Raw genomic sequence first — 15,517 nt, 5'->3', positions numbered from 1 at the left:
TCCAGAATGTATGGACTTCAACTCCCTACATACCTTGAAGTTGCTGAGAAACACCGGGCTAGATTATTGCATTTATTTTCCCATTAAAAAAAATTGATAATTGCAATGTTTCAAATCCATATTGACAATATTGTTAGTGGATCTGTACTGTAGTCAGACCCACCCTATTTGGAGGAGCTGTGCAGGCCATAAAGAATCCCTATCTACTATTTCAGTTTCAAGGCTGAGGACAGAGAGACATTTGGGAATATGGGAATATATTTTCCAATTCTGAGGATAAACATAAGGCTGCATCCGCTGTCTAGGAGGGCTCTGAATATGGTTAGCCTGTCTCTGAAGCCCGTCATCTGAGTTCTCTACTTCATTCTGCAAATCTAAGATCATCATCATGATCATGATGATGATGATCATCATCATCATCACACAATTAGAACACAGGACTTTTCTGATGGTGAATGCTTAGGGGAAGGGCTGTAGAAAGGGTGCAAATGGGGACCTTTGGGGGCGGGAAAACCTATTTCTTATTGCAGAAGTTAGCCCAGTATCTTCTTGAGTTGTCGGCTGCTGCAGATAATTTCAGATTTTCAACCAGGAAAAAAACAAAGGTTTGTATTAAAAAAAAAATCACCAAAGACACAGAAACAGAAAATATATGTTTATGGAATATTTTATATTGGACCCAACAGTTGAAAAATGGTGAAAGTGAAGTCTAACTGATACTATTTGTTCTGCAGTTTTTTTTTTCAAAAACATTTCTAAATATATCTGAAGTTTATTTTAGAACCAGCTTTCCCCAGCCTGGTGCCTCTTGGATATGATGGACTGCAACTCCTAATATTTGCAAACCAGCATCACCAACAGAAATCCAATTCAACTAGCGGGACCAGTTTAGGAAAGGTTATCTCATACTAAGTAGATACAGTCAATAACATATATTGACATTTTAAGATACATATATTTGTTTCAATTATGCAAGATATATATCATCTGAATAGTGTCTCTGGGCTGAAGTGTGAACCTTCATTTCATACAAAATCAGTATAGCAGGGAAGACTTCCATTTTCTCATCTTCCATTTTGAGACAACTCTCCAATCTAGTACCACTTTCTTTAAAATGAGGTGACAGCAGTGATATCTTTACATCAAGAAGCTCTTATAGAGGTTGAGGCCCATTTGCTTTCCTTGGATCCATATAATTAATGATGACCAATCCTAAATCTGATACCTATAAGCTGTTGGGACCAAATGTTTTTTCCTACACTCCCCTCATTCTCTATGTGGGAAAACTGGAAACCCTTAACTATTCATGGCATTAAATAAAGGTTTGGTGAGTGGTGGCCTGGAATTAGCCAATATATAAACTATAAAAGTGGCCATTAAGAGTTTAAGGACTAACTTGCTAAGTTCTCTATTTTAATTGATTCCCACAATTCTCAGATCTTGGAGTGGAAATACAGGCTTAGAAGTGCCATATACAATAGGCCAGTCCTTTCTAGGCAGCACATCTGTTCAGGCAACACTTAATTTCTCCCCAATGAAAAATACTTGTCCATATGGAAAGACTGCCTTAAGATGCTAATATTCTTTCTGAAGGATCACCTCTCAAGTATATTCCCACACATAAACAAACAAACAAACAAACAAACAAGGAAAGTGAAATAAGAACATTGTTAGCATTATTTTTACATTAAGAATCTTGCCAAACTCTTCAGATTAGTCACCGTAAGGTCTATGCCTTAAGTAAACCCATCTCCCTTAACTATCTGGTGCTATTTCATAGGTATTACTGACATACAGCAATCCAACCACATAGCCTATAGTCCTAGAAGCAAAGAGCGTCCCCCCAATTTTTTGTGTGTGTGGCCCCTAGAGACCCTCCAAAGATTACTGCCTAATTGTAAATTTTAGTGTGACAGAAAACCAATGAAATATACAAGGAGTTTAACCTAATTTAGTTTTAATTAAATTTAACATATATTAAATTTCATTCTTGTACTCAACCTACTCACTTTTTTGAGTATGGTCTACAACACATCTTTAGAAATTAAAAATGTAACCCTGGGCCAAAAAGGCTGCACCTTTCTACTATAATTAGTTAATTTCTATAGGTAAGAAGGCAAACTATATCACTTTAAAAAACTGAACAGCAGCAAATAGTAGCTGCAGGAAATAAGGGATAATATTGAGATGGTTTAGCAAATTAGAAAATAAAGTATACTATTCTATCAATTAAGATTCAAACATTCAAATACTTTTATTGTAATGTTCTCAAACAAATATTGCTGTCAACATTTAGCATTAAGTTACTTGACATTTTGGAAGTTACTCTATCACTCACAGAAGAATTAAATACAAGGGTTACTTACTAACAAGTACATCAACGTTCAAACAATTATTTAAAACTATTACTCAGCAAAAGAAAGTCACTTGCCTCTGTGATTATTAGCTATGCCTTCAAAAAATTAGCTTAAATTTGTGAAAAGCAACAATAAATATTAATCAGTTTTCTTATGAAAATGAAAATGGAACATAAAACTACATGGTTATACATGTAATTACTACTGCAGTAATAATGCTTTAGTTTCTAAGTACTCACAGCCAAATCAGAACCCTAGTACATTATGACCTAGAAAATATTACTTTCACAAGAAGCGGACATTTACAGTTCAATTTTCTTTCTCTCAGCACCCCTGCAGCATGTTTTTCCCACATCAGAGGGCTAAACCTCAGCCTACATAGTAGGTTCCCATTTTAATAATCTTATTTCTCCTCTATTTGAAATATGATTTTTGACTGAATTTCAGCACTCTGATCAGATATCTTTGCTTTACTCAACCTATTAAACATATGAGAAATAATCATATGAACAATGTTTAATTAAAATAATTTTCATTTTTGGAAAGTTTTGGAACTTCATTCTCCTTGCGCACTTATGCATCTGCCATTCAAAGAACAGCTTTAATACCACCCCCCCCCCAAAAAGACTATGGAAGAAAGTGTTAGAATTGTCTTTTTTTAAATGAAGTATATAAACAGTTTTGCAAGATGAAAGTAAATTTCCTTTTTGTGCTTGCATGGACAATTAGATCTTTATATTCCAAAATGAAAGATAAAAGCTTACAATTTCCTTTTTAGTACAGTTCCTGGAAGAAAATATTGCATTACATTTTACTTATCAAAGGAACATTACATTGATGTGATCCTACTAATAAAGCTCTGCAGCTGTTACATGGATTCTTCCACAGTATTAGTAAGTAAGAGTTCATTACTATATCCAAAGAAATTGGAGTGGGACTCTCTAATCAACTCTTAATAGAAATGTTATAGGAGACTGATAGCAGACCAGCTGCTAAAAGTTGAGAAGAAACACATGATAATTCTTTAGGGAACTGGTTATTATTGGGATACTATTAGAAATAATGTTAACAGTTGGAAATACTTGATAAGTGACTGAATGAGAGACATGCGTAGAGTTTCAAAAGTGCCTGAGCTACCCAGGTTGCTGTTATCTTAGATGGTTTGCTCAATGCCTTGATGTGCCGCTGCTCGGGAATTCATGAAGAAGAAGAAAGGAATCTAGTCAAACCTCAAATGTACTGTCTGGATTTTATTTAAAACCTGGACCACTCATAACTATTTCACACATGCCTCTGTCCTCTCTATTGTCAGGCTTTGCACTGCAAACTCCTTGGGGCAGAAACTTTCTTTTTTGCTTATACTGTAAAGTAAAATTCATATTATCAGTAACATTTATGATACTGTTGTATTATCTGTCTCTAGCTTTAAAGATCAGGGATAGGGAAAAAGAAGCTGAATACAAAAGTTACTGTGATACTGGAATGTAATTCAAAAGGAAGCAGATACAAAGAAAGAAAACAGAATGGAGTCCAAACAATGTCTTTATTTTACCATAAAAAAGTAGCACTAGAGATAGAGCTAAACTGAATAGATGATTTCAGAGGGGCAATGTATGGGAAAACCTAGATGTATACATTAATGAGAGGTTAAATCCTTTGTTCAGGTACAAAAGCATATTGGAAGACTGCAGAAAGAGTTGCCATCTAAGGTGCGTAATATATAAACTGAGATAAGGATTTTCCTTTGTTTATGATAAGGGCTATTTTCCATCAGGAGCTGCGTTATCAAATGGGTGAGTTTGGAATCAAAGGTGAACCACTTGTTACTTTTTCCTCCTCTCTTCCATTTCCTTCTCCTGCCCCCACCACACAGGGCTCTTGAGTAATAACAGGCCTAAGAAAAAAGATGTATGCAGACAGGATTTTTTTTCAAACACTCATTGTTACGTATATGGAGAGAACCAATTTTGATCATAGTTTTTATTATATTTCTCTTTAAATCATGAATATGGAAGGTTGTAAATATGACCAGATGCATACATATTCTCAATGCAAGAAAACCCATTTTATGCTTGACATATTTACCATGAAATTTTACAACATGGATATGGAAAAATACTAGCCTGAAGCCATGCATATATGTGATTTTTGTCAAGTGAGTTAAGAAGGTATTTACGTTTTACAGTGTGAGTATTTAGTCAAATCTTTTGGAGTGGAGATATAATAAATACATTTGTCTATAAGCAACATTATCTTGCTGAGAAAATTGTATAATACTTCAACAGTCTTTAAACAGCATGCCACCAAGAAAAAGCTTAACAAAACATTTGTACATTTAATGTCGCCTATAGTCTTCTCATTTTGTTCAATGCAAAAAAAAAAAAAATGCTGCTGAAAATGCAGGTTGCACATTTCTCTTTGGTTTTGGCAGGCCCTTGTTCTTTTTTCATGCACAAATGTCCTTTGCTTTCAAAGTTAACGAGACACATAACCTGAAAGAAATCCCTCAAGTGACAAGCCAATCTGAATTAGAGAACATCCATTAACCTTCTATGCTATCAGAACATTTCAGAAACGTGTTTTTGCTCATGCTATTCTGTAACGTCCAAAGGGAGTAAATGAGTGAAATAAAAGGATACAGACTTATGCTGTAGTTCTATAAATTTAATTCTTTCTACTAACAGTTACAGGACATTTTGTTAGGACATTTTGTTAAGGTGGCAGGGCTCTGGGTTTATCAAGCAAAATATTTCACTTTTCTCACATCTCCAGGGGAGATTCACATGAATAACTTAAGGGATAACAAAGCTGTCTTATTTTCCCCTTCCAATGGAGACTTCATAAAGCAAGAGAGTGAGGGGTTCAATGGCAAAAATCCAGCTAAGGATAGTTTCATATTATTTAAAATGGAACATTTAAGCTAAGTAAGGCATAATGAACAAACAATTCTTAAAGTTATGATGAGAAAAATATCTATAATCTTATGACTTCAGAAATTCTATGCCAAAAAACGGAGGAAAATATTAAAAACACCTTTTATGTAGCAACTAAGAAACATACTTTCTGGAAAGTTCACAATAAACCTAGACCCCAGAAATATTATTAATTTCCAAAATAGGAAAACTTGATATTTTCCTGTTCTCTATGCCCAGATTTGCCTGTTTTCCCTCCAGAACTCCTCTGCCCTGTACAGGAAAGATGATTTTTTTTTTGTATCATATGTGTACAGACACACAATATACCAGAACAAGCTTTCTCCCTTTCATTCTGTACTCCCTTAGTACATTCTGATGTACTAAGATGAACATAACTCACCAGCCTTGAATGAAGGTTTATTTTTTTTGTTTGGGATGGCAATGATCAGATAATGTCTACAAGTACATGAGGCATCGAATGTGTCAGAATAAGTTGCTGATCAGCTACTTTTGTCTTAGTAGATCACAGATTATGAGACATGCCTTTCCAAACAAGTCCACATGTCTTACATTAAAAAGATATTTATTGTCTGCTTATACTAATAATGTATAAGAGTGAAATTGGTCACTAGTTTGCTGGCTGAGGTATGGGATGGAAACTGCATGCATCATTCTCATTTATGACTTTTGGTACAGCATGGATGGCGGGAGCACCACCACCCTTGTCCTGCAAAACCCTCAGTGGCATTTGGAAGTGTTGACTACAGGATTGTTCTGGGCCATCTGAAGAACTGTAAGTGGGAAGCACTGTTTTGCAGCACCTCTGCTCCTTCCTGAGTGGCCAGATGCAGTCAGTGAGAGTGGAGGGGACTGAATTTGCAGGCATTCTAATATGGGATGCCCCAGGGCTTGGTGGTGTCCCCTAACTTGTTTAATATCTACATGAAGTTGCTGGGAGAGGTTCTCTCTCAGCACTGAGTGAAGTATTAGGCTGAATGGGAGAAGCTATTATGCCTATGAGGAGACTCACAACCAAATTATGTTACTAACTGAATGCATTATAAATCAATACAAGGGCATACCTTCTCATTGCAGTGATCCACAAAAATAGGAACACCTGGAAGATCAATTGTGTGTGTGGGGGGGGGGGGGAAGTGAGGAATGCATTTTATAAAATAAAATACTCCCAAAATATGCCTTGTTCTCTGATTATTAAAATTTAGGCTGTAATATACAAAGTAGGAAATAGTATACCAGAGTAGAATTTGTCTTTAAGAATTATTGTAAATACAATAAAGAATATAAAGCAATTTGTGAATTAAAATGCCAAACATTAAGAAATCCTGCCATTAAGTTTCAGGCATTTTGCACTTACAATACTTCAGTTATGCTTTTTAAAAAAACCTAGCTAAGATAACCATCTATTTCCTATCTGCAATATAGACACACACAGCTTGAATTCTTGAAGCTAAAAACCAACTTCTAAAAAGCTTTTACCCACAGTCTATTAATCTTTCCAATTTCCTTTGGCTACCTAATGATGACAAAACAAACTTAGGGCTGTATAAGAGGTAGCTAAGCTCTGACGTAACGTATGCTGATGTGTGTAATATTTTAATGTAGACATACAAAAATAAAGCAAATATAGATCTTAAAGTATGTAAATAATCCAAATTTATCTATCAGCCTTGCTTCAAACTTAAGCATGGTTTTTAAGATGTTGTAGTAATAAAGATGTCAGTGTAACTACCCATAAGGACACCAAGTGAAATCTGCTGAATGCATTTATCAAAAAACTATTTTTTTGTTTAAAGAAATCTCTAGAGTGGGAAGCAAGTAGACTGATGAAGATGCAGATGTCAAGCTGGGTGGAAAGGAAAGAAGATAATTCTGTTTATGAAAATTCTAACAGTCTCAGTTCCAGATCTCTTTAACCAAAATACATCTTTGCAGTTATAATAAAAGGTGGCAACTAGAAGTGCCAGTACCTTACACAAATCTGCTTTTCACAATTCTGCAAATGAATGGACAACTGCAGCTCTTCCCTGTTGGAAACTGCATTAATTTCAATTGATGATGTAGGTTGAACATAGGTATGCTGGAGGAGGCAAATGAAAGTCTCTGTTCACACATAAATCTAAAACCACAAGTAGTTCTATGAATTATTTGCACGCCTGCTGTTCAGGCTCCCTGTGAGCGCTGCTAAAATTTAAAAAGAATACAATATTTACTGCCTGGCAAATCTTGCCAAGGGATTGTCCAACATGGGGAGTGGGTAATCTGGATTGCATGCAGGCTTCAACCTGTACTGATAACATTTTCATCTGAAAATTGTAACAGTGTGTTCAGTAACATTCAAGATGTGATCAGGATTCCATTTTTGTAAGGAGTACCAATCTCCATCCCATGAGGAGAGATTTTACATGTTTTAGCTCTGTTCTTACCACTTAGTAAAGTATATCATCATTGTCTGTAGTTAATTTTGTTCTTCGGTACTTTGGAATTCTATAGACTACTTGTGAATTTATTACAGGATGAAACCCGCTTATATAAAAATATGAGAAGGCCCTGCCGGTACAAATCCATGAGTGTAAAGTCACCCTGGCTTAATGAACAGAACAGGATTTTGGTAATTCTTGTCAGATTTAGGAGGATTCATTCTCAACAAATCCTTAACGTAAAGTCTATAATTTTACAGAATTCAGTGCTTCCATCTGAATTTGGTCACCTCTTTATATGCCACATTTATTAATCTGTCTTATAAATTGTGTTGCTTAAATACCTGATCCTCTTGAAATATTTGCTGAGATGTAAGCAGTAAACTATTTTATTTTTTCTCTCAGCTTTCAAACATAAAAAGACATATTACTGTATAACCAAATTTAGCCTGCTTTTTAGGCACTTTCTAGGTTGTGATTGAAAGACAACATAAAATCAGAAACAGAATAACTTGGCCATCCATCACACTCTAAATGATGAAAATTCTTGCTTTGTTTCATGAGACCTAAAGCGCAATATAAGAATCATCATCTCATATTTTCCAAGCTATTCAGTTTTAACTGTTCCCTAACATTTCATATGAAATTTCAAGTTTCATGGCCTTTCACCATCTCATTCCATCTATTTATCTTGACTGACAATTCAACTGTTGAATCTTCTTTTCTGGCCATATCTATATACTAGAGCATGAACTCTAGAAAACACAGAGAATCACCTCCTTCTTTAGCTAGCAGAAGGGATAATATTTCATTACCAATACTAATACAACCCTCTCTCCTCCCCCTGTCCCCATTTTCTTCAACTGTTAATGACTGTCAAAGATTTTATATTTAGCTTCAACTTAAGGAGTTATAAATGTGAAGCAGAGAAGAGGTGAGAACTGCTTTTGAGAACAGCATAGCATAGCAGGGAAAACAATGCCCACTAACATTTTGAACTCAGTTTAAAACTTGTCTGCAGAGAGTTGGCTACTAATGTCACTATAATACTAGTGTATTGATGACTTTGTTTCATAATGTGTAATGCTGCGACAATAAACGTCAATTCAGTTCAATTTATGCATTCCTTCAGATTGAATTTAACCCATTTATATGGTATATTAGCATACTGTCAGAAAAAAGTTGCTTTGTTTCACTTAGCAACACCAGAAGAGGAATTTGTAGCGATATGCTATATTTAATTACCCGCACAAACACCCCGGGTTGAGTGTTTTGAGTGTGTGCATCTGTTCACACAAAGGGACTTTCTCCTTCCCTGCAGCTAATGATATTCTAGCCCACCCTATCTCCCTCACAGTACAGAGAACAGATTCTTAGACACAGCATTTAAGATGAAGTGGAGAGCAGCAGGAGGAAACCCCAACTGTGTGAACAGATATCCATTCATGGACCTAACCTCACATTACCTTTTTTTCTGAATATTCCCTGAATATCAATTGTCTGCAAATTCAGGTCAGCAATGAGTCACTTAAGGATGACCTTGAGTGAAGGTATGTATCTCCATGTGCCTCTATCAAATAAAAAAACACTGTGATGTGGATGAGGATGTACACCCAGACTACAAATTGACAAAATATGGAGGAGGCCACTTATGCCACAATCTTGCTGCATTAGGATGAATAAGATTTCTGTGAACAGTGATATAACACAGCACAAAATCACATTTTACACGCCCATGAATAATTTCAGTAGGACAACAGTGACAAAAAGGCTTCCAAGAACAGCACAAATTCATGTGTGAGGTACAGAACCTTTAGCACATGGAAGAGATCCAGCATGCATCAATCCATACTGGCAGCTTTGCCCCTTCAATCTGGCCTAAGTTCAGTCTCCTAAACTGTTCTCAGTAAACCTTCATCTTTGTCAGTAGCACAGCTTTGGCTTCTGTGTCCTGCCACAAATTATAATATGTTGGAGCTCTTTCTTTGCAAAACACTTCAGTCTGTTTGCAATCAGACGCAGGTAGTGGTAAAGTTCTTCCCTTTTGTGAATGCCAACAATTGTAGAGATGTGACTGCTTAGTACAGAGCAAATACAATTCCCAATAGAGAACTTCACATAACTTGCTTAATATTTGTTTTCCCACATTTCAATCATGAGGTATGTATAAAGGGGAGTGTGAAACTGAAATAAATGACACTGTGATTTCAGTAGTAAACACTGGAGTTCTAGAAATCTAAATTGGGGAAGTCTAACCCAGAAATCTGATTTCTAGTAGAGAGCACAACTTTGCTTTTCTTACTTTTATAGATAGTAGCTAGCTGTTATGATTGCAAGGTTGAACAAATGACTTTCCTAGGTGTGTTTTCTCATATCATCATGTGATATATAGAAGAGATCACATATAAAATTGTTTCTTATGCTTGGAGTTTTGGAAAAAGCTATCACAGCCTTTATGAGAACTTCTTTTGAAATATTTGCGATTCAATAGTTCATATATTATTTTTGCTTTGTTCACCTGAAACTGTTATACGAAGAAATAGAAATCTATAAACTATGTCCCTCTTCCCAAAGCGTGAAATTATGCAATCACAATTAGTCATGAAACCAAGCAATGTCCCAGACACATGGAATTAGATGGCAATGGTTAAATGTGAATCTTCCATAAACATGTTTGTTTTTAACACTATTTTTATTTAATACCTTAACACTATTTGTTTTCATTTTTTTTCAAAATCATTGCCCAAAATTAAATAGTACACTGTTTTATTACTTAAAATACTTCTTTAGATAATTTGGGAATTGAAGCTCATAATATTTTTTTTCAAGTTGACTCCTAAATCCACAAACTATGAGAGATTAAAAAAATCAATTGATGGATTCAGAAAACCTAAATGTATGCGAAAAATGGTTTGATAGATAAATGTTAATTTTCTTAATGGAATAATAACAACCAAATGCAACATTACTCTTACGAGAAAAAATAATAATTTTGATTAAAAGTCCTTTTCTTTTTCTGCCAAATTTTTGCTTATCCTCAGCAAAGCAATTATTGTTTTTAATTCTCCCCTTCTCAATAAAACTCTTTCTTCTTAATTAACAATTAATGAACAACAAAACATTATTATAATTATTTCCATATTCTACGTAAAAAGCAAGTAAAGAAAGCATTTAATGAAATTAGGTTTATAGATTACTTTTGGGAACTTTGGGTTATCTCAGGGTCAGAGCAACATTGCTGAGAGTATATATCCACTGCCTGATTAGTCTGCCTTAGTTGAATGCAGAGCATAAGAAGGCCCTTGGTTGAATTGCTAGTAGTTCCAATTAAGAGCCCCAGGAAGGTAGTTGGTGATGGGGAAGAATTTTGAGAGCCTGATGCTACAAGTCAACAGCAAAACCTCTGGACTAAATGATAAATAATCCAATTTAGTACAAAGCTGCTTGTTAATCCAGGTCTGTTGACCTACAGCGTAAAACCATTATATGCTAGATTTCTTTAATGCAAGCTTTTAGAATCTGTATTGAAAAGAAAAATGGTATTTTAAAAGCTGCAATGATAAACTGCAGTGAGAAAAGGTATGCAAAATAGAGATGAGATGTATATTACCTAAGGGAAGAACGTCTGAGCAAAAGCAAGCATTTAAAGAAGCAAACAAAATGATATATAATGCAAATATAATGCATAAACCCTAATAGCATAGTTTTGTGCATGACACAAAGCTTTCTATGCTTGCTGATGCAACACTTCTCTTTCAACTTTTTAAAAGAAGCAGATAGGGGACAAATGGAGGGCCAGAGTGGTATAGTTGTTATGGTGCTAGAGTGGGAGCAGGAAATCTCAGGTAACTAGTCCTCCTTTAAGCATGGAAGTCAGCTGGGTGGCTTTGATCCAGTTATTCCTTCTCAGCAACAATTAGCATCAAGCTTTGCAACAAGCTGGGTGAAAATCAAAATCCCTTGTTGCATCCTGCACTGATAAACTTTAAGAACTACATAAGACAGTAATGCAGAACAAATGGACTCCCCCATTAAGTGAGACAAATGCAAAGAAGAAGAAGAAAATAAACACTGACTTTATATTTTATACCTTCTTCTATGTAAGACTGACTGTTAAGCTCTACCCTTTTTTAATCCTGATAATATTCATCTATTTCTTAAATCCCTTTCAGAAAGTGAGCGTAAATGGGGATTCATGGTTTTCAAATAATGGACCTACAAATATAATTATGAAGATAAAATCTCTAGTGAAGTCTTAATTCTTCTTGTAAAATAAAATTTAAAAAATCAAAAGGCAATGAGTAATATTCACACAGTAGAAGATTTTTTTCCTATTTTGCATATGTTGCCTTGCGTGCTTATTACTACTTTAACTATGAGGGAATAAATAATCAGGAAATGCTTCTTGAATCATCATTTTATTTTCTTGCCATTTTAGCTTGTAAACTACTTTGAATGCAATCCTGAACTAATGGTTAAAATTATGATACTATGAGAATGTTGGGTTCATTCTTCATACATAACAAGCCTACTTTCCCCCCAGCTTTTAAAATCCATAGAGTACATTGTTAAGATCTTTATGATTTACTGTCTTTTGTCTTTCTGGCCAAGACACCCAGTGGACTTCCATGGCTGAGGATGGACTTACTAGTCTAGTCTACCACCTTAACCATTACATCATACTGGCTGTTTCGTCTGATCAGATGTTTGGGTGTTTCATGATGGTGGCTTATGTATGGTTCCTTTGGACCAGAAAAGAAAGAGAGAGAGAGAGAGAGAGAGAGAGCGCACACACATGTGTAAGCAAGCGCTGAATATAATTCCAGTCTGGACTATATTCAGGGTGCTAGGAGAGATCCAGTCAAGTTTATTTAAAAGGAGACCACACAGATTGGATTCACTCATCATACTAAGACAGAATTTATGTAAATGTGGTTTTCTGAATATGCCACAACTATCTGTGTATCTACTACACAGGAAGAAAAAACTTAGTAAAATATCAGGCTAAACACACTAGTCAGTGTGTTTAGCACTATAGAATTCCAGAGTCCTTTTTGCCATGAAGATGGAAAGAGTGTAGTGTGGAAATACTTTTAATCAAAACCCACATGCTAAACTACAACCAGCCATTGTGGTTGTAAACATTATTTATAGCTTAGCATTGTGTGAAGTCAGCCTAATCAAAACATTTAATAAACTGTAATTAAATAAGCCATTATTTAGTTCAATGCGTGAATCCAATACTTGAATATTACAATAAACTTTGGTTTATTCTGATGAAAAGAAATTACAGTGAGCCTTGGACTCAGTGAATTCCCTTCTCTTCTGTTTGTCAGCTCTGATGCTTTCATTTCCATTTTTGATTAACTGAAGCGTATACTTTTATATAAAACTGATTCTCTTTATTTAATTGCAATGTTTGTTTGAAAAAGATAAACAAAGCAGATTTGTGTCAACAAATTATTGTTACGAATAGTTATTGTATTTTATTAAATTTCTATCAGTCAAAAACATATTGAAAGTTTTCACTCACTTTCTTGCAGTCATGCCAGAATAGAAGGACTTGTTGCAATGGTTTCTTTAAGACCTCCCCCTCCCATAAAACAAACAAGAATTCACAAATATATACTACATAAAAATGGAATTAATATCACATTTATAGAAATATGTATTCTTATTTATATTTATTTCCATCCGTGAAATTTTATAGCTGCAATAAAACATGATAGCTGGTGTAGCTTGGTAGCATTTTCAGCTGTGAATTCCCATAGCCGGTTTAATATCTTGGCTACAGTAACTGCAGCCAAGGACATAATAATAATTTGATTCCAATGCAGTTAACATTTGTATGCTGTTGACTTTCAGTCTGAAAGACTTGTTCAAGCCTTAAAGACTTGTTTTGTTTTCCCTTCCAGTTTCTTTCATGATGATAAATTTGCTGTGCTACCTAGTCAGTGCTTTTGGTTCGTATAAACAACTTCTCATGCCAGCAGAATAATGCATATTTATAGAGATGCTGCCCTTACATAAATGGTAGGATCATGGTATAATTTTTTAAATAATTAAATTGGTAGATATATGTTATAAATGTGGAAACACTGTAAAGTTTCTATAATACAGAACATAAGACAGTGTAAGATGCAGCTGCAATAAGGAAGAGAGAAAGCTGTGGCATGCAGCTGTTCATTGCAACCTCCACCCCACTTGTGTTATTTTGCCTCCTTCTATCAGATCTGTCCGTCCTTGAAGAATATGCTGGTATGTGTCTTTATTATAGGCCTGAATCAATTCACTGCAAAATGAAGGCCTCTTTATTAAAGGTTATGGACTACATATTTATTAAAGGTTATGCATCTACCATACTGGTTCAGTGCACTTTGGTAGAAAGTTTTTTTAACTTCCCAGTCTAGGGCTGAGAGAGTGTGACTGGCCCAATTCAACCAGCTGGCATTCGTGCCCAAGGGAAGACTAGAACCGAGATCTCCCCACTCCGTCCAGCACCTTATCCACCACAGCGCACACACAAACACACACAGTATCTATCTATCTATCTATCTATCTATCTATCTATCTATCTATCTATCTATCTATCTATCTATCTATCTATCTATCTATCTATCTATCTATCTGCCTGTGCATGCCACAAAGGCGGCACAAGATAACAGAATCTTACAGCGAATTTTGGCTTGGCTTTATATGAATCTACATTAATTGAACAAGATAAATGCACAAAAGAGACATGTCTGAAAAAGTGCACATACTGGAATTTATGCTCTGGTTGATCTCTTAATGATCTCTTATTCTGTATTGCACTGAAACAAATCATAATAAATAAGACAGGTATACTGTAAGAATTCTTCAGGAAAAAAAATCAATTTAGCTTAAAGCTATACTCTGCCCTCCATATTTTACTCTCACAATACTTCCATGATAATGAAGATTCTAATTGCCGCTTTTCATAATGGGTTGTTTTTCCCCAATGAAAAAGTGAAAGAATAAACTGCTTGTGAAAAGAGCACAGTGTTCTTCATAGAAAGTGGGGCAAATGTGAATGTCAATGGTCCACAAAGAATATGGGATATTAAGCTCTGTTCCCCCTGAAAAGAGAACAAAACAAGGGATACAACAAGGCCTATTGACATAGAGTCTTTGAAGACACTAAGCCAGTAACTTTCCTTCTCTGCATGATAGGAAATTAAACTCAGCAGAGGGAATGAAATGGAACTTTCAGAGCAAGAGCCAGAGGAGGAAAGCCTCTGAATATTAACAGGAAAATCCCCATCAGCCAGAAACAAGCTCTGTGGTGCATTTCCGTAACAATTCCATACTCTGTTATGGTGGCTAAGTTATAAAAATCTGTGTAGGAAATTCCAATAACTGCAGTAGGGTTTACTTCCATGTAATAATTGAATAAAACCTAAATGTATTTTGCATTTTTAAAAAATTAATTTAATTTTTCACCATCTAGCATTCCAGCAAAGCCAAGCCATTATAATAAACTGATGTGAAGTTGGGGCCCATTGACTATGCTGTGGTTTGGACTATCAGTATGGCTACTGTATCTGGTCTGCAAAAGTCTGAAATACTCTTAGATGGAAGCAAAGAGTTACAGCAAACTATAACTCCAAACTATAACAACCAAGCAAACTATAACTCCAAACTATAACAACCAAGTCTAATGGTTGTTCAGATCTTTGCAGCCCAAATACTGGTAGCCCTTTTATCATATTATTAAAACACAGACCATGGGTTAAACTGGGCATACTATATCTGGGCTGCAAAAACCCACTAGATGTAAATAATTGGT

The 15,517-nt window shown here is 35.2% G+C and overlaps 1 protein-coding gene across 7 annotated transcripts in view; it reads right to left on the bottom strand.

The window, feature by feature from the left end:
- Nucleotides 1–15,517, bottom strand: part of CTNND2 (catenin delta 2) — a 251,115-nt gene that overhangs the window by 177,510 nt on the left and 58,088 nt on the right. The gene's annotated exons all lie outside the window — the stretch shown is intronic.

This window comes from Python bivittatus, unplaced genomic scaffold, assembly GCF_059951505.1.
Source record: "Python bivittatus isolate LINGU-HERP-01145 unplaced genomic scaffold, Pbiv_v1 ctg000960_np1212, whole genome shotgun sequence".
NCBI classification, from domain to species: Eukaryota; Metazoa; Chordata; class Lepidosauria; order Squamata; family Pythonidae; genus Python; species Python bivittatus.
This window is presented reverse-complemented; position numbering and strand designations above follow the sequence as displayed.